The sequence below is a fragment of the Pseudophryne corroboree genome, chromosome 1 (assembly GCF_028390025.1).
Source record: "Pseudophryne corroboree isolate aPseCor3 chromosome 1, aPseCor3.hap2, whole genome shotgun sequence".
In the NCBI taxonomy this organism is placed as follows: domain Eukaryota; kingdom Metazoa; phylum Chordata; class Amphibia; order Anura; family Myobatrachidae; genus Pseudophryne; species Pseudophryne corroboree.
The window spans coordinates 850,375,479-850,396,375 of record NC_086444.1 but is presented as its reverse complement, the minus strand read 5'-3'; the positions used below and the strand labels follow the sequence as shown (position 1 = coordinate 850,396,375).

The 20,897-nt window shown below is 43.6% G+C and overlaps 1 long non-coding RNA gene across 1 annotated transcript in view; it reads left to right on the top strand.

Annotated features, from left to right (window-relative positions):
• LOC134956084 (uncharacterized) overlaps positions 1 to 20,897 on the top strand; it is a 142,616-nt gene that overhangs the window by 95,058 nt on the left and 26,661 nt on the right. Inside the window, exon 3 of the long non-coding RNA XR_010185987.1 lies at positions 16,894 to 16,994. This is a non-coding gene — a long non-coding RNA (uncharacterized LOC134956084). The remainder of the gene's footprint in view (positions 1 to 16,893; positions 16,995 to 20,897) is intronic.

Genomic DNA, 20,897 nt, shown 5'->3' with positions numbered 1-20,897 from the left:
TGCTTTGTTCAAATAATACACATACATGACATTACTTCATTATATAATTTTAAATCATCATGATGTCTGGCGCTTGATATTATTATAGTTATGTACTGTATGAAATAAGTGTCGAATCCATCTCTGTGGCATGTCCGTGTAAATGCGTGTGTTACCATATATTGCTGTGCTCGCTGCGCGTATTTGCAAGAATAGCGACTCATAATGTGTGTAGTTTGTATGTTCCTTTTATGTAATATTTTTGACTTCGACAAAGAGATCTGGGAGTTCGAGGCAGTGTAGAGTGTTTGAATATAAGAATTAAATTTGGATGGTATACCAAAACGTGCCATTGAGTCAAAAAGTTGGGGCCAGAGAACCAAATCAAAGGCCTTTTCAGCGTCCAGGGACAATATGGTACTGGAGACTGGAGTATCACGGGTATGAGGGTCGTAGATGGCCGACAACACTTTGCAGATATTTACCACTGAATTTCTACCCAGGATGAATCCCGTCTGGTCAGAGTGTACCACAGCTGGCAGGGCCCGCCCCAATCTATCAGCTAAAATCTTAGTAAATAATTTATAGTCAACGTTGAGAAGTGAGATTGGCCTGTAGGAGGCTGGGTTGCTAAGGTCCCTACCTGGCTTAGGGAGTAATTTAACCACAGCAGAATTGAAATATAATGGCATAAGGTCACGTTCCAAAATATAATTAAAAAGCGTGGTCAGAAATGGAGTTATCCTAGGAGAAAGCAATTTGTAGTAGTCTGCAGTGAGGCCATCAGGGCCCGGGGATTTGCCTATTTTTAATTTTGAAATGGCTCTCTGAACGTCTTGTTCTGTAATTGCCGCAGTCAGCAATTCTTTATATTATGGAGGCAGTTGGGGGATAGGTAAATCTTCCCAGAATTGTGGGTCTGTAGTGGTATCTATAGGTGGTGCAGAATATAATGTGTCATAATAATCCTGCATTGTACTTGCTATTTGTTTACTGGAGGTGGTAATAGTGCCATCATTCAATTTGAGAGGGTGAATCACAGCAGGGGGGTTCTGGCCTTTTAATAAATTGGTGAGTAGCTTGCCAGATTTGTTACCAAATTTAAAAAATCTATAATCCTTTTGAAAGGAGTAGGAGGCTTCTATTTTTAATGAACAAGACATCATAGTGAGATTTCGCAGCTAGATAAGCTGCTTTATGTGGTTAGGTAGGCATTTGTTGGAAAGTCTGAAAAGTGTCAGTCAACACACGTTAAGCTTCTAGATAGTCAGCCGCTTGTATTTTTCTCTGAGCTGTGACATATGAAATTATGTTACCTCTAACAACAGCTTTAGACGCCTGCCAGAATAGTAAGGGGTTTTCCGTGGCTGAATATAAATTATTTAAACAGTAAAAACCCTTCGACCTTGCCTCTAAATTTCAAGGAGGTGGAGAGATTAGACGGATATCGCCATATCTTGTAGGGTCCTTTGTCTATGGCCGTGTGGAGAGTGAACCATTGCAGTGCATGATCCGATAAGCAAATCGGCTCGAGTTCAGCCACCGATACTCTGGGGAATAATGAGGCAGATAAAAACATGTAGTCAATTCTGGAAAGCGTCCCATGGGCTGCAGAAAGACAGGAGAACTCTCTATCTATGGGATGATGAGTGCGCCAAATGTCTAAGAGTTGTAATCATCTGAGAAACATAGGGATACCAAATTTCGGTAATTGGCCACCTTTCTGTTTGGGTGTTTGCCTGTCTAGGTACGGGGATGTAATTAAATTAAAATCACCACACACCACTTGTGATATATTTGAGTATGGCTGTAATAACATCTGGATAAAGGGTTTTGAATACTGATTAGGGGCATAGATATTGCATAAAAGAAAACGTTGCTGTGCCAGGGAAACCTCACATAAAACATATCTGCCTTCAGGATCTATCACAGTATGGATTAGGTCTATGGAAAGATGCGGCTTCACTAGAATAATGACTCCTCTCTTTTTTTAATTATATGACACAGACGTCAAAACTCTCCAATGCATAGTGTTTAACTTCAAAACTTCTTGAGATACTTGGTGGGATTCCTGTAAAAAGGCAATGTCAAGTTTAATCTTAGTTAAGTACAATACAATTTTCTTACGTTTGCAGGGGGAGTTTATGCCCCCTACATTCCACGAACCTATACGTAATGTGGCCATATCAACATATATGGTAGTAATCGAATAACCCAGATTGCTTGAGGGGAGTACGAACACAAAGGGAAAGAGGGGGGAAGGTGAAAACATGATGGATAACAGACAGGGGTAAATAACAAAAATAAGAGAGTAAAGAAAAAAGAAAAGAACCAGAGGAATAAAATCCTCTCAATTTCCATTGGTGTCGACTTCCGTAGAACAAAACCGGTAGGAGCAAACTCCAAAAAACATACAGAGATGCTCCCAACACACCAGACCCATAACGTAAACAAAGAAGAAATAACAGCAAAAATAAACATAAACATTAAATTGAAAGGCCTGCTGAGACCAAAATCAATAACCGCCTCTCCTGCGGGGAGGATGAGAAGAACAGCATGAATACGTTAACATATCAATGTATCAATGACATAGGTGAAACAGCATGGAAAATTAGTAAGTAGGTAATAGCATGCACAATGGGAGAATATCTATCAACCACCAAACTATAAATCTAAAAATCTCAGAAATAGGTGGTAACGGTGAGGAAATGCTGAGTGCTGCGATTAGTCCTCATCTAGGGCATGCAGGTCAGCGAGGTAAGATTCGGCATCGGCTACCATAGTAAAGTCCACATAAGAAGAGCCATTATACAGGCGGAGCCTGGCTGGGTTTAGCAAAGCAAACTTTTTCCCCTGCTGTATCAATTGCGAGCAGAGTGGGGAGAATTCCTTTCTCGCCTTGGTGAGCTCCGCGGAGTAGTCTTGGAAAAGGTGTAATTTATGGCTTTCCCAAGCCAGCGAATGAGTGTTACGGGAAGCTCGCCAGATTAATTCTTTATGTAAAAAATTGAGACACCTGAACAGAACCACACGTGGGCGGGCGTCAGCGTGCGTGCGGACCGGGCCGGTCTGTGAGCCCGTTCCACTTCTAGATCCACACAGGAATCCTGGATGTTTAATAATGAGGGAAGCACGTTGCGAATAAAATCAGACAATGCAGCTCCTTTCACTGCCTCTGGGAGACCCACAAGACGGAGGTTATTTCTTCTTGACCTATTTTCAAGGTCGTCAAGCTTATTTATAATGTGATAGTGTGCTTTATCTCGTGCTTTCTGAGCTACAGTAAGCTTCGTGACATCAGCAAATAATTCCCCCACTTGGTGCTCAATGGTGCTAAGATGCTGAGTTAGGCTAGAAATTTGGGAGTTTATACTAGCTGTTTGGGCTGCTATAAGTGGCCCCATAGCTTACCTGATAGCACCCACCATGTCCCCATATGTCACTGGGGTATCAGCAGCATGGAGTACCTGGTCGCTGGGCAGTGCAGCCATGGGAGGGCTCGGGTGAGCAGTGTCCAGGAGATCCCTGTCCAGGTCCCCAGACGTGTGTGAGGGAGAAGAGGAGGCTGAGTCGCAGGCACCCCCGGCATCCGGCGCCATTTTGGAGTCTCCCTGGCGGGACCAGCGGTTTTTGCAGTGAGGCATGGGAGGCAGCAGGAACTTAGCCATGCAGGTCCCCAAGGTCAGCAAGGCAGTGGGGAGGCAGGCAGCTGTGTGTGTAAGCCCTGGGGAGGGGCGAGAAATAGGTGTCGCGGGCGGCGGTAACAGAGCTCACTGCGAGTGCAGCTCACATGCCGGAGCCCAAACCGGAAGTCTCCAATTGTGTGAGGTTAAGGGATTTTAGAGGCAAAGGATTCTGTGAGGATATCAACTGGGATGTTGAAATCACCTAAGATAATGGCGGGAATGTCTGAAGAGAGGAAGTGAGGGAGCCAGGAAGCAAAGCGATCAAGGAATTTGGTGGGAATGCCAGGGGGATGGTAAATGACTATTACTAGAAGGTGAACAGGTTGGAAGAGGTGTATAGCATGGACCTCAAATATAGAGAATGTAAGGGAATGTAAGGCAAGAGTCTGGTGGTATGAGTTGGTAGGTGTAACCGGAGGATAGAAGGACCCTACCACAACCACCATATCTACGCCCAGGCCGGGGTATTTGTGTGAAAGTGAGGCCCCCAGGAAAGAAAGCAGCAAGAGAAGTGGTGTAAGAAGGGGAAATCATAGTTTCTGTAATGACTAGAAGAATCAAGGAGTTGGAGATGAAAAGGCCATGGGTGGGGAACAAGTTGTTACCGACAGATCTGGCATTCCAGAGGGCACAGGAGAGAGGGAGAAAGATTGTGTGAGAGATGTGAATGAGATTATCAGGGCTGCTGTAGTGTTGAGGTGAGATTAATTTGGATGGTAGGGATGATGACAGCGTAGTGATGGTGCGGGTACCTGAGCTAGGAACAGAAATTTCAGAAGGTAGGTAGGGAGGGAGATCAGTGTGATGTGGATAGAGGTGAGATGACAGGGAGAGGATGGAGGGAGCAGAACTGAGTGGTGGGGTAGTAGGACCATGGTGGGGCAGAGGTGAATGAAAGTGGAGTAACAGGAGAAGAGGAGAAGGGAAGCAGAGGGGTGGACTGGAGACAGGGGAAGTGAGGGAAGAGGAAGTATATAAGACTAGGAGAAAGGCAAGGTGTATGAGACTAGGGGGAGAAGGGATTAGGGGGGGGGGGGCAAGATACAGGATTAGGTAGACAATGAGTGATGGGGGGAGTTGAAGGGAACCTGGCCATTGTGTGGATAAGGTAAATACGGGGAAGAAAACTGTAAATAGGAGTGCAGGCTGTATGAGAGAAACAGAGCAGTAGAGTTGCAGAAATGCAAGTGGAAGTACAGTGTTGGTAACAGTGAATGCAACAAAAAAAAAGTTTTTTGTTTTGTTTTGTAAATTGCTAAGTTTTTGCAATTTCCAAAACAATGAGTTTAGTGTTGAATATCCTGGTTAAACAACCAGCTGGTGAGTGTTGTGAACTCAAATGTATTTTTTGAATGCAGGCCTTCAGTTTTTCAGATTTTTGATAGAGTGTTCTCCTTAGGTTTCCTTTGGTTTAAAGCACATCTGTTAATCCTAAACTGTCCTTATTTTTGTTGTGAATGTTGGTGAAAGTTTAAAGTTAAATTGTTCTCCTTCTGTTTCCTTTAGGTTTAACACAGGTATAAAACTAAAGTTAAGCACTTTCTACTTCAGCACATAGGGGTCTATTTACTAAGCCTTGGACAGAGATAAAGTACCAGCCAATCAGCTCCTAACTGCCATGACAGGAGCTGGTTGGCTGGTGCTTTATCTTCGTCCACATTACCTCTATCTAAACCTTTGTAAATAGACCCCTTAGAACTATCTATTCCAGCCACAGCTGCTAATATCCTATGGAATACAATTTATACAGAAATATAGACATGTGAAGGATGTGACATCCTTAGATTGTAAGCTCTCATGAGTAGGGCCCTCTTCCCTCATGTGCTTATCCTTTTCTTACTTTAATAATCCTCAACTGCCCAAATCACGCAGTTTTTTGGCCACCTGGAACTTATCTCTGTCATTTACTGGTGTAGTTATGCTTAGTTACCCTGTACTTGTCCTATATTGTCTTCAACTGTAAGTCACTGTTTTCCTGTTTTGATTATGTGCATATGTACTCTGTAATTGGGCGCTGCCGAACCCTTGTGGCGCCATATAAATAAAGGATAATAATAATAATAATAATAATAATGTGTGCACACTAAATAAACCCCCTCACTGGCCATCCAAAATAAGCCTAGCAATAAAAATGGCTTAAGTAAACAGGCAGGGCCCACCCTACATCTAGGACTTGATATATATAATGCCGCCCTTAACACATTCCATAGACTGGAGAGAGTGCATATGGCAATTTAACTACAATTAAATATGATAATGCACTTTGGAACAACAGCAGATGTCTAATACCTAGCAGCATGGATAGGCTGTTGCTGCCGCTGCTGCTGTCAGAGTAAGAAACCTAGACTGGCTGTAGACAGTGGGCTGCTGGAGGAGCTACTGCCAGACAAGGAGCTGCCTGTGTGCGCAGACACACTGCAGGGTGAGACTACCCCTCATCTCACCTTGAACAAGACCTGTAGCAAAGCAGGTGGAAACGCGTTGGGTATTGAGGGGTCAGCAGTGGACCTTGCAGCTTCCTGTGGTTACATCTGGGTTACAGAACTTTTGCCAGTAACGGAATCCAGTCAGCTTATCCGGAGAGGTGATTGGACTTTTTAAGAACTTGTTTGGGAACCTTTTTGATCGTTCCCATACCTGCTGGTAATTATTCTGACTCCCCACACACAGAGAATGTGCTAGTCCTTCATGTTATTTTATATATTTATATAACAATCTTGAATAGCATGATTAGTGATTGTGAGTACGTTTGTGCTAGTAGGTGAATACACCAACCTTATAGTGTTCAATCTAAATGATGATAACGCCAGCTCTATTATTTCCTTCATAAAGATAAAGTACCTAAAAACCCCAGTGTGACTGAAGCAAAAATTGTGATCCTCTATACTGTGTGAAAAACTAAAAAAATATATGTACTCTAAATGTGGATAGATAAAGAGAATAATATTATAATTGAATAAATTAAAAGTGGTAGTTTGCTAAATAGGAAAAGGTTACAGTATATTCCAAAAATTGATGTTCATAAGTGGGTATAGTGTGGGTGTTATTGAGTAGAACTCAATGGGGTATATGCAATTCACGGCGAATCGCGGCAATTTTTCGCCGTTTTTTAATTCGACTAAATTCGCCAGGTGAATTCCGGAAGGTGGCTTCCGGAATTCACCATATTCAATGAAAAACGGATTCGCCAGAGTCGCGGGCGAAAATCGGACGATTTGGCGGATTTTGCCGCGATTTTAAAAAACGGTAAAAAACGGGAAAAACCCGGAAAAAAAAATGGCGTGGGGTCCCCCCTCCAAAGCATAACCAGCCTCGGGCTCATCGAGCTGGTCCTGGTTCTAAAAATCCGGGGGAAAATTGGCCAGGGATCCCCCGTATTTTTAAAACCAGCACCGGGCTCTGCGCCTGGTGCTGGTGCCAAAAATATGGGGGACAAAAAGAGTAGGGGTCCCCCGTATTTTTAACACCAGCATCGGGCTCCACTAGCTGGACAGATAATGCCACAGCCGGGGGTCACTTTTATGCCGTGCCCTGCGGCCGTGGCATTAAATATCCAACTAGTCACCCCTGGCCGGGGTACCCTGGGGGAGTGGGGACCCCTTCAATCAAGGGGTCCCCCACCCCAGCCACCCCAGGGCCAGGGGTGAAGCCCGAGGCTGCCCCCCCCCATCCAATGGGCTGCGGATGGGGGGGCTGATAGCCTTTTGTGATAATAAAAAGATATTGTTTTTTCAAGTAGTACTACAAGTCCCAGCAAGCCTCCCCCGCAAGCTGGTACTTGGAGAACCACAAGTACCAGCATGCGGGAGAAAAACGGGCCCGCTGGTACCTGTAGTACTACTGGGAAAAAAATACCCCAAAAAAAACAGGACACACACACCGTGACAGTAAAACTTTATTACACACTACCGACACACACATACTTACCTATGTTGACACGCTGACTGCCACGGTCTCCGACGATCCGAGGGTACCTGTGAAAAAATGATACTCACCTTCCAGCGTCCAGAGATAAATCCACGTCCAGAGAGATAAATCCACGTACTTGGCAAAAAAAAAAAAGAAAAGGCAAATACCCGCTCCATACCGGACTAGAAAGGGGTCCAATGCTTTCACATCAGACCCCTTTCTCCCGAATGCCGGGACATCACGTGACTCCTGTCACTGAAGTCCCTTCAGCCAATCAGGAAGCGCTACTTCCGTGGCGCTCACCTGATTGGCTGTGCGCTGTCTGTACTGTGACAGCACATCGCAAAGCCGCTTCATTACTTTCAATGGTGGGAACTTTGCGGGTAGCGGTGGGGTCACCCGCCGGTCAGCCGCTGACCGGCGGGTGACCTCACCGCTAGCCGCTAAGTTCCCACCATTGAAAGTAATGGAGCGGCTTTGCGATGTGCTGTCACAGTACAGACAGCGCACAGCCAATCAGGTGAGCGCAACGAAGTTGCGCTTCCTGATTGGCTTAGAGACCTTTCTGTGACAGCTGTCACTGACAGGTCTCATTCGTGGAAAGGTGTCCCATGTGTCAGCATGGGACCCCTTTCAGTCCGGCATGGAGCGGGTGTTCGGTTTGTTTTTTTGCCAAGTACGTGGATTTATCTCTGGACCATGGCTGAGGTGAGTATATTGATCTTTTCTTTTCAGGTATCCGTGGATTCTACATGGAGAAGAGGACCGATGTCGGCGTGTGAACATAGGTAAGTATGTGTGTGTCGACGTATGAAATAAAGTTTTACTGTCGACGGTGTGTGTGTCCTGTTTTTATTTGGGTATTTTTTCCCCAGTAGTACTACAGGTACCAGCGGGCCCGTTTTTCTCCCGCATGCTGGTACTTGTGGTTCTCCAAGTACCAGCTTGCGGGGGAGGCTTGCTGGGACTTGTAGTACTACTGGAAAAAACAATATCTTTTTATTATCACAAAAGGCTATCAGCCCCCCCATCCGCAGCCCATTGGATGGGGGGGGACAGCCTCGGGCTTCACCCCTGGCCCTTGGGTGGCTGGGGGGGGGACCCCTTGATTGAAGGGGTCCCCACTCCCCCAGGGTACCCCGGCCAGGGGTGACTAGTTGGATATTTAATGCCACGGCCGCAGGGCACGGCATAAAAGTGACCCCCGGCTGTAGCATTATCTGTCCAGCTAGTGGAGCCCGATGCTGGTGTTAAAAATACGGGGGACCCCTACTCTTTTTGTCCCCCGTATTTTTGGCACCAGCACCAGGCGCAGAGCCCGGTGCTGGTTTTAAAAATACGGGGGATCCCCTGTCAATTTTTTCCCCGCATTTTTAGAACCAGGACCAGCTCGAAGAGCCCGAGGCTGGTTATGCTTTGGAGGGGGGACCCCACGCCATTTTTTTTTATGATTTCACCGTTCCAGCATAAAAAAAAAAAAAAAAATAATATTTTAAAAAATATATAAATAATATTTGTGCCTCCAAAAAAAAAAAAAAAAAAAGTACCTAATCCCTTCTAATATAAATAGATCTGCTATTCCCCCAAAAAAAAACACAAAAAAAAACATGTTTAAAATTTTTTTATTTGTTTTCACCCTCCAAAGTGTGGCGGATTGAAAATGACGAATTTGCTGTCTAAAAGCACTGCTGTCGAATTTCCAAACTTGAATTGAATATGCTTTGGTCGAATTGCAGCACTTGTATCATTGCAGAAAAGTCGAATTTGCAAAAATTCGAATTTCAAAAAGTCGAATTTTGAAAGTCCGTTTTTTGGTCGGAAAGCACTGAATTGCATAGGCGAATTTTTTTTTTGGTCGAAAATGACCCGAAATTCGACAATTTCGGGAATTCGACCGCAATTGCATATACCCCAATGTTGCACTAACGTACAGATCTGTTATTCCTTAAAGAAATGGGGCATAGCTGTTGAACTCATTAAGGCAGCAGAACCACGAAACACGCCATAAGGTCTTGACTTACTGTTATTTGAGTTTCATTCATAGATTGATTCTCCTTTATTGATAGGGCTGAGGCCCGTTGGAGTTTATGAATCACCTGTACCTTTTAATCTGTTACACGTTGTATTGTATGTATTGTGTCTATATTTCGCCTTTTTAGATGAAGAGAGGATAATCTCCAAGTAATTTTTAATTTTTGATCTTTAATAAAAGTTAAGTCTTATAATTTTTTTCTCCTCTAATCCTACGTTGCTACACACGCATTATAAACACTTTTTGAGTGCCCCACTCTAGGAGAGTTCTTGTCTACCTCTCGTTGGTATATTTTTGTAAAACAGTTTAACCTAACTCTCAGGGAGCACCCCCCTTGTCCTTAAAATCTAATAGCACAAAAGTGCTTGATTTATGAAACTGGGGTATAAGTGTCACTGATACAGTGATTGTCCTTTGATCTCCATTCACTCTGTTTGGGTTTGTCTTTAGGTCTGTGCGGACAACATCCCTCTTTCTTTCTTTCTATTTTATATATTTTGTCATGTTTGTATGTCAGTATTAAAAAGTGTTGTTACTTTGCTACACATGATATTCCTTTTTCTTTTTCACATGTGAATTTGTGAATTGAGAAATACTTATTGAGGAAGAATCCTCCTGCCCATCCATTTTCAAGATAAGGAACTCTATTATCATTTCACCTTTTTCACAATCATGTTGCTTATGTGATTGCACTTTGTCACTTTAATAGGTAATTATCACCACTAGCGCCTGAGGGAGGACATCCCCATTACCTACACGTATCTATTGCTATTTTGGAGTTGTTTGGAGAGAAACTCCATGGGGTTTGTCTTACCTCTGGGTTGCTTTTCCTTGGTTGTCGCGCGATTCCAGATTGTCCAATAAGAACACTCCCTATTGTAAGTGTAATGGTTAGCATTGCCGCCTCACAGCACTGAGGTCATGGGTTAAATTTCCACCATGGCCCTGTGTGGAGTCTGTATTTTCTCCCCATGCCTACATGGGTTTCCTCTGGGTACTTCAGTTTCCTTCCACAATTAAAAAAATAGGTTTTTGCACCAACAAAATTAACCTTAGCATGAATGGGTGTGCTTGTACATTAGGGTGGGTTGAAAAGTGGGTCGAAAAGGAAAACTTTCCGCATTGATTGCTAGAGTTTTACAAAATTGGTGGGACGACTCAAGAAGATGATTGCCGTTTAGTTTTTCAAAATTGGAATCTTAGTCTACCAACCGGGGGCCTAAATGATTTTGTATTTTTGCACTATAGGCATGTCTGCAGAACACCACCGCAAAGCGCTATGGCGGCACTTTTTTCGTACTGTTTGTTGCTAAGCAGCAGAATACAATAGTTTTAACTTGTAATACATGCCCTTTTCACCGCAAAGTGTCATATAGTAAGTGGGCTCAACATAGCCGTCTCATCTAAAATGCAGTAGATGGCTATCTGTGGCCCTGGGCCTGCAGCTCTCAGCTTGTTAAAGTTAAACACTTAGTACATCTTCACTATCTGCTCCAGCCATGGCTGCTTACAGCCGATGGAATGGAATTCATACAGAGATGCATGACTGTAATTATCCTTATTCATTTCTGTGCATCACAACAATAAGGTTTATGTGCTTGTTCTTGTGTTCTTTCTTTCTCTATGAAGTGGTGCATGTAAACTAGAGTCTCCGATACTGGTCAAGGCAGGCCCGGATTGGCCATCAGATTCACTGGGGAAATCCCAGGTGGGCCGAATGGTGTGCGGGGCCGCCTGTCATCTGTGGCTCCGCCCCCTTAGCTCGTCACTCGGTTACTGTTTTGTGCATGACAGGCAGCCCGTTCAGAGCTACTGGTGCGGCTGCTATAGTGAGAAGAAGCCCGCCCCGTCCAGCTGAAAGGCGGTACAAGCGCCACAAATGCCAGTGAAGTCACGGCTGTCCCGCACTTTGGAGGAAGAGAGGCCAGACCAGAGTGCGCATCCAAGAGAGGTGAGTTTCGCAGCCTGCACTGCGCTCCCCGGGGCTGCCATTAGCCGTAGCCTGCCAGCCTAAGCAGTGTGTGCACAGAGGATGGGACACGAGGGGAGACACAGTGGGGAAAATCAGGGCTGGCTGGGAAAAACGGACAATGCCACCGAACCACTGAATGAGTCTGATTGCGCTGTTGTAGGCACATGCTGCAGTCAGTCTTTATAAAGTAAAATATCATGTAGGTTGCAAGATTTTTATTTTATTATTTTTTTTGTTTACTTAAAAGACTGACAGGCTGCCTACAGGGGTGCACTGGCTGATAGGGGGACATGGAGATCTGTCTGGGGGAGGGGGATAATGTGTGGTAGGGGGAGGAAGGTTATTTAGTGCCAGGGGCGTATCTATTTATTGGCCAGTATGGAATCCGTCCGGGGCGCAGGCTGAGGGGGGTCACTGATCAGTGGTGCCACCCACTGCCACGGTTCAGAGCCAGCAAGAATTAATCTGCAGCAGCAGTGATACGTGTGAGTCCTCCTGGAGTAGCAGACAAATCATCTCCTCATGGCAAGTCTGTTGGTGCTGCACGCGCCCCTCTCCAGTAACAATCTCTGGCAGCTCATTGTGGTTTGGAGCTAGGAGAGAGCAGGACCACACCGACACCAGGACCGGCCTCATTTACTGCTGCCCGCTACAGTCCTGGTAGCCAACTGAACTGCGGTCACCTTAACTAAGTTACCCAGCCAATCACAGGTTCTCGGATTTGCCATGATCATGAAGACCACTGAACCATATTTGTTCAGTCCTCCTCTTACCCTCCCCTCTTTTCCTCCCCCTCCCCTACAATCTACAAGACAACTCCACTCTGCAGCACACATGGGTCCGGAGTTGCTGAGTCTGTTTCCCCACTGAGCAGAGATCTTGCAGGAGTCTGGCACACGCATAAATCATCTGCAGTGAATGACAATGGGTTAGTGTGATGACTGATTGTGTAATCATTTAATGTAGGATGGGAGCATTAATGTAATGAGAGGGGGTGATTAGTGATTCAGTATGATATCCCGATGGAGGGGATGCCAGCGGTCAGAATACCGACAGTGGCATCCCGGTCTTTAGAATCCTGACAGCCCCCCAGAAAGTAACCTAACCCTCCTCTCACCCTACCCTAACACTCCCTGGTGGTACCTTACCCTAACCCTCCCTGGTGGTACCTTACCCTAACCCTCCCTGGTGGTACCTAACCCTAACCCTCCCTTCCCCGTTGCCTAAACCTAACCTTCCCCGCTTGGTGCCTAACCTTAACCCTCCCTCCCCGGTTCCTAACACTCCCTTCCTCCCTGCCTAAACTTAACCTTCCCCACTTAGTGCCTAACCCTAACCTCCCCTTGTAAGTGCCTAACCCACCTCCCCAGTACCTAACCATCCCCTTCTAATGCCTAAACCTAACACCCCCCCCCCCCCCCCCGCGCGGCAGGATGCCACGTCCCACTAAAAGTACGTTCGGGATTCCATGCGTCGATATTTTGACACCGGGCTTCTGACTCCTGCCGGTATTTAGACACCAGGATTATGCCATCGTTCGGGATTCTGGATTCGGTATTTTGACCGCCGGAATACCGTCCGGCACCATTTTACCTGCTTCCTGTTAAGCTGTGGGGACTGTAAACGTAATTTTGGTATTAATATGTGAATTGGGGATTAGTTGGGTTATTGTAGTGTAGTGTATTGTAGTGGGGCTATATATGTAATGTGGGGACTTGTGGGAACTTTTAATGAAATATTGATGGTAATTATATAATGCACTAGCTGGTGGGGCTATTTGTGTCATATGGCTCAGTTTAAAAGAGGACTGCTTCCTTCCAATGCTAAATAATTAAATGTATTTGGGACTCTTAAAAAATGTGAGGGCTAATAATTTAATGTGGGATTGATGGTGGCTATTAACATATTGTAGTTATAATAATGCGATGCAAAATCTATGTATTAAATGTATATGCTAATGAGTTAGTGATGGGACTAGTTGAGTGGGGGGGTGTTTATTTATTAAATGTGATTATCGTCACCTATAACAAATCAGTGTAAAAAAGATGCCATAGTGGGAGGGCAAGACTGACGCAGATTGCTTCTGACCCAATAGTTCTGTTCCCCAATGGTAACGCATGCAGCTGAGATAACCTCAGAGCCGCAGTATCAGATGAAATACTCTTCGGCTGCTCCTGGTGTTGTGGGGACTGGAGTAGTAAGGGAGAGTTGCGTGGAGTTGGGGGAGGTCTTAGGACTTATGGTGGTGAAGGTGTGAGTGGAGTTGGAGGAGGTGTTAGGACTAATGGTGCTGAAGGGGAAGTTTGTGTGGAAAACAAGTTATAAGTACAGAGTGTAAATTCCATAGATGGGGGGACGCTAGTCCCTTGGCTTGCCAGGGGCGCTCGTACTCCTAGATACACCCCTGTTTAGTGCTAAGGGGAGATGAAGATCTGTCTCAGGTGGGGGAAAAATCTGTGCTAGGGAGAGATAATCTGAGGGGGAGGGAAGTTATTTAGCGGCTAAAGAGAGATTATGATCTATTTTCAGGGGGAGGGGTTAATCTGTGCTAGGGGGAGATGATCTGTTTGAGGGGGAGGGGAATATTCTATGCTAGGGGGAGATGATCTGCTTGAGGTGGTATCTTTTGTGCGTGTAACGATTAATTCTAGTTTGTGAAGTTTGGTCAAGTACAATAAGTCTACAAGGTGATAGATGAAGGAAACTGGATAGTCTATTAATCACCAAATGCTAAACAAATGTCACATAAAAATGTATTCCTAGGGGGTATTCAATTAGTTGCAATTTACCACAACTAATTGATCCTCAAGGGGCTATTCAATTAGCCCAGATAACTGGAATTTAACAGGGATTATGTTTTGGGCACCTAGGGAAGAATAACCCATGATAAGCACCCCCCAGGATGTGCTCAGCACCACGGGGATCTGCATCCCACCTCTTAGGCCATCCTTCCCCCGTGACGGAGGAGGAAGGCGACAACAACCTGCAGCAATGCGGGTATGCTGCATCTAAAACAAAATCACCAAGTAGGCGCACAATACCAATGATGTTGATAAAAACACAATTTATTAACATAAAACCAATGACAAACTGATTAAAAAACACAACACTACACAGAGCATATAACTGAGGTATTATACCTTATAATTCACACATAAAGTGTATTAATAAGTGAAAGGGACACTGAAATGCAGGAGAACCCGTCTCTGTAAGATAGGGTTAATCTCTCACATTAATTCCATATCAGACAGTTTAAATGAAAAGGAAGTCCTGTAAACTGATGTAATAAGCGTTTGTGACCATAAAGGTATCCGGATTTAAATAATGTTTCCTTGGAGCAAAATAAACCAACCGATTAATGTTACTCACTGAGACGTAATGATCTCTTGCTGCACAGGATAAATGGTTAGGGAACCGCTTGTTATCACCCTGTGCATGGGTGAGACATCCGTCAGTGGTATATTCAGATGAAAGCCATTTCTTTCTGTGCAGCACCAGTTGCCTGTATCAGACCACCATACAGATCCTCCAGCTTGCTGAGCAACGCCCGGCCGGGCAGGAGGTAACAATGTTCCAAATGCAAGGAGAGTTAGAGTGGAATGATTAAATCACAGGCTGGATCATTCACCGATGACTTGTAATGGACGGCTGAAAGTGATGGATGTCGTGCTCTGTGGGACACTTAGTGGTCAAGTGTGGCCCTTTCTTCTGTACCCTCAACGCGTTTCTCCGCACCTCAGGCGGCTTCTTCAAGAGGCAGAGTGTTCTTCTCTGAGCACTATTGTGGTTGTTTTATACCTTGTCCCATTAAAATCATTAGAAACAGGTGAGTCTGCCCACTCTCCTGCCTCCCTGATAACTGCTCTTCTGCTCAGCTGTGGCCCCATGTCCCCCTGACACTCCGGTCTCTGTCTCCCGCCGGTATACCAATATCCAGCATTTATCGGAGATTATGCAGCGGCATCTGAAGCATACTCCCAGATAAAGCAGCCCTCAGAGGCACAATAACACATAGGTCTGGGAATTTATCCCCGATCCCATGTGTTAGTGGTCGAAAACAGGACATTTTCCATACAAAAAAAATGGATTTTAATTGATTAACCCGATAATGACTATCGGTGAAAAAGCAAGATATAAGTGTGTTACTTTACAGAAGGAAAAACTACAGCGGCTAATTGAATAGCCCCCCCTATTTTTATTTTATTTATTTTGTGACAAAGGAGGTCAGATTATGTTCTTATTACATTCCTTTTAGTTATTGTATACAAAGATAATTTGAATTCACAATTTGCACAGGGATTAAAGTGTAATGTGACCTTTTTTAATGTATACATTTGTATTACCTGTTTTTAGTTAATGCCTACAAAAATAGTCAAAATGTTGTGGATAACAATGGTGTAATCATTACATTTAAACTCCATGAACAGCTTCAAAAGATTTAGCATTTTTATTTTTTCCATTTTTTTTCAACAGACAGCCCCTGAACGCTTATGGCAGGCTTTACAATGCCTTAACATAGAGGTTCCCAAACTTTCTAGAATCACTGCTCCCTAGGGTACAAGTTCTCAAACTCTGTCTTCAGAACCTCAAACAGTGCATGTTTTCCATGTCTCCTCACAGATTCACAAATGAATAATTAGCTCCATCTTATGTAATGTATTAGGGCAGGATGTACTAAGACTTGAAAAGTGATAATTTCACTGTGATAAAGGACCAGCCAATCACCTCCTGTCATTTTTTAAACCCAGCTTGTGACATGGCAGTTAGGAGCTGATTGGCTGGTACTGTATCACCTGTGAAATTATCACTTTCCCAAGCTTAGTACATCCCGACCTTAGTGAGTAATGAATACATCTGTGCAGCTGTCAGGTGACCTGGATAAGTAATAGAGTATAGCATGAAGTAGCTGTAATTGCTTTAAAATGTATTTAGTAAGTGTGCAGAGAATTAATTGTCACCCCAGTTTTAATTTCTTAAGTACTTCTGCTACAACACAATACTTTCTACATTTTTTAATATCTTAGGTCCAGCTAATATGACATGCTTTGTTTTTTGTTGGTGTAACTCCATCTGCATTACATTTTAAGAAGTAACCCCGCCTACTTTGGTATTGGTTCCGCCTACAGTTGATTTGGTGCCGCCCACATGAGGCCACTTCTAGAAATTTTTCCAGGGCCACTTTTATTTCCCAATCCGCCCCTGGGTCAAGGTATATTTTGTAGATTGTCTTACATACACATACCTGTACTTGTCTATCGAAAACTACATATCTTTTCTATGAAAAGGTCATCAAATTAATTACATATTCCATCCAGCATCCATGCAAAGAGCCATATGTATTTGATTGGGAAATGAAGGTCCACCATCCTGCAGATGACCCAAGCATGGAAAGCAACACAGTGTTATTATTTGGGAGGTAAGGAGTCAAATGGGGGTTAGCTGTGGGGGCCGTGTTACATAGATCCATTTGTGTATAACGTTCTGCAAAAGAATCATGAGGAGATGGGAGCACAACAGCTAAAATACATAAGCCAAGGTCATATATATGACAAAGAATACATGCAGTCAAAGGCAGGAAATAACTAATTGGCTCCTCTTATCTACTATTTTAGATTTTGTCTGTGGAATGCCTCAGGGCTTTCAATCAAACTCCCCCAGAATTTAAAATCGTCACTAAACCGACACTCTTCCAGAAAGTCTGTCTGACATGCCTGACACCTACATCACCCAAACAGGATAAACTATGCAGACTTATGCCATATATTCTTATCCTCCCAAAATACCACTTGATTCAAATGCTTTTAATGCATCCTTCACAACATTCAAAAGCCTTGAATAGTTTAGTCAGTTTTCATTGTCTGGACTGTCACAAAGTATGCAATGACACATCTATTTTTATAGCATTGGGAAGCATAAAAACTGTATGAATTTATGAATGTTAAGCATTTTAATCATACTAGTTACTTTATTATTATATAATGTTAAATATATTTTTTCTCAACAAAATTGTCTAAATAGCTATTAATACTACAATGGCATATAAATTATTATTATTGCAACTTATTTATATACACTTGGGTGCATCTGAAGGGGCTTGTGTATATTACTATACATCAGACAATTTTAATTCCATTAAAAAAACGCATTTACATTATTAACCTCAGCAGAATGCAAACCTACAGTAACCTGAGTATGGATATAACCACGTTATCTGTGTGTTGCATACACACATAAAAATATATGACAGTCTAATAAAATAAAAGCAGTTTAAAAAAACTTTTAGTTTGATTTTTTTCCACCTGGGCAGGTCATTCTGGCAGGATCAGTGTTCAGTTTCATCACACACCCCAATTTGGACCAGATCTTGCCATTTGGCCCATCAAATCGGTTGGCTATACAATAGTTGTGCTACTGTATCTTATGTGACCAGTATATATATGGATTGGGGGCCTAAGGGTGTGCCAGAAACAGCGTTTGACTTGCTCACTAAGGATCTGCTTCTGGTCCATTTATGCTGGGACAATGTTTAGAAGCACCCAGCACCTTACACCCGCATAGCTGTCATCACACAAGGTGATTGCAGATGCAAGTGCAGAGAACCGGGTGCCTCCGCAAGTGGACCTCCGTTGAGGCAGTCCGATGCAGACCTGAAATAGTCCTTTATAAAGGTCCAATTACACCTGTTTAAAGTGAAAGCTTCATGTAGATCTCTCTCTGTACCCTTTTATGCTGGATCCGAAGGTGGAGGTTTAAAATGGAGTCTCTTATTTCTACAACGAGACCCTCTCACAATAGTTCACCCAAGAATCAATCAGCTTCTGTAGAATTCATTCATAACTGATTTTATTAAAATCAATAAAATAGCCTTACATAGCACTTGCAGAGTGGCCTTTATCGGCTAGATGTTGTTGACTTGTTGTCTTTCCCCTTCAGGGGTGTGAGCAAGTTAAACCCACTCCGTGTCACATCTGCATTAACCCCCAACATGTTTAATCTTAAGCAACTTCCTCTGCGGTGTATCTTAAAATAAAATGGGTGCCTCACAAGTCTCAACACAAAATATAATTACAAACAATAAATAAAAATCTATTTCATTGTAAAAGTAATTGCCAAGTAATTTGTTACAATAATAAATTAATAACCATGAATTCATTTTGCTTTTAAAATCCTTTTAAACATTAGCATTGATCAATTAAAAGACTCCAAATGGACTCTCTAAAAACTTGTAATAAACTCATCTACTAATGGTTTCTAATATACTGTATACTCCAATCAGGCAGCAATTTGTTTAGGAATGTTCCTCCTCCTGGACCTAATATCGGCAATAACTGCCAGAATACAGACAAGTATAAGCCCCTGCCATTAATTAGTACTGTATTTCCCAATTTATATAGTACTTACTCAATTTGAAGTAAGCACCTATTCCCTGTGTGTGTGCTCTGTTCTCCTGTCATGCAGTAAATTACCTATATTGCCTGGAGCTCCCTTTCATCAGGTTGGTTCGCTATGCCGGAGGTCAGAATACCGAATGCGGCATCCCGACAATGAGAATCTCGACAGGGGGAAAGTAAGTATACTTCCCTACCCAATTGACCCCTAGCCCTCCCCCCCTGCAGCCTAACCCTAACCGTCCCCAGGAATGCCTCGCCCTAACCCTCCCCATTCCCGCAGCCTAAACCTAACCCATCCTCTCCTGTAGCCTAACCCTAACCCTCCCCAGGGGGGTGCCTAACCCTAACCCACCCTTCCCTGCAGCCTAAGCCCAACCCCACCCCTTCCCGCAGCCTAACCCAAAAACCCCACCCGCAACCTAAACCCCCATCCCCCGCTGCTTAACAGTCCTGTGTGAGTACAGCGATTGGGATTCCAGGTGTCGGTATTCCAGCGCTGGGATTCTGATCACATTCGGAATTCTGGCTCCAGTCTTCTTAGCTGTGTTGAGATCCCAGCATCAGTATTTTGACACTCTGGATCCCGGCCATCAGGATCCTGACATGATCCCTTTTATCCCCAGTACTAATTTAGACATTTCCTGATCAAATTAGCCCCGTTTCCTTTTTTCTTTAGATTGTCATATAATTATAACTATATTCAGAGCCGGCCCTAGACATAGGCAATATAAGTAAATACCTTGGGCATTTGGCATGTCTAGGGGCACAAGCAGCTTCTGCTGATTAAAATGATACGTGGCATGCCTATATTCTGTGTGTGACTGTGGCTGTATCTGCACACAAAATGCTATAGTGTATTCCTGGAAATCACTGTAACGTAGCATTTCATATGCAGATAGAGTCACAGTTGCACACAGAATATTGGCATGTCGCATATCATTTTAATTGGCAGAAGCTGATTGTGCATCCTAGCCACACAGCAATGCAAAAAAGGCAACCGACTTTAGCAGAGCTGGCAGCTGACTCATACCAGACATCCCCTGCTGCATGGCGTATTGAGGCAAGATGTATGAGGACACATCTGTATTCAAGCAGGCACAGAGGTCACAGTGTTAGCGGTGAGTGCTATGTGTGGGTGGGTTGGTTGTGCAATAGTGTTCAACATATGTGTAAGGGGCATTATGTGTGTCATATGTATAAATGCATTAATACTGTGCGGCATATGTGTAAGGGGCACTATGTATGTCAGTATGTGTATAAGGGCACTAATAATGTGCAGCATATGTGTAAGGGACATTATGTATGTCATTATGTGTATATGGGCATTAATTATGTGTGGCATATGTGTATGGAACATTATGTGTATAAGGGCATTAATAAAGGTTGGCATAATGAGTAAGGTGCATTATGTTTATAAGGACATTTATAATGTGTGTCATGTGTAAGGGGATTTACTGTGTGGTATTATGTGTACAAATGCATTACTAATGTTGGCATTATGTGTATAAGGTGCTCTACTATGTAAAGTAACATACAGGAAGGGCACTACTGTGTGGTCTAATGTGAATAAGACCAATATGGTGTGATGTAATCTGAATAAGGAGCAATTCAGTGTGATGTAATGTGAATAAGGGGCACTACTGTGAGGAGTAATTTATATAAGGTAAAGTGGTACTACTGTATGATGTAATGTGAATTAGGGACACTATCCAGTGATAAAATGTGAATAAAGTTGCACTACTGTGTGGCATAATTTGAATTGGGGGTAATATTTCCCAGCAAGAACACGCCCGTTTGGGCTGTGCACAGATTGTGTGCAGTGTTCCTATTTAAAATATAGGGGGTAGGAGCACCAAAAATGAGGACTGCTATGGGTGAGGGGTGATGGTGCTGGGAAAGGGGGGTAGGGTCAGAGGCGGAACTAGCAG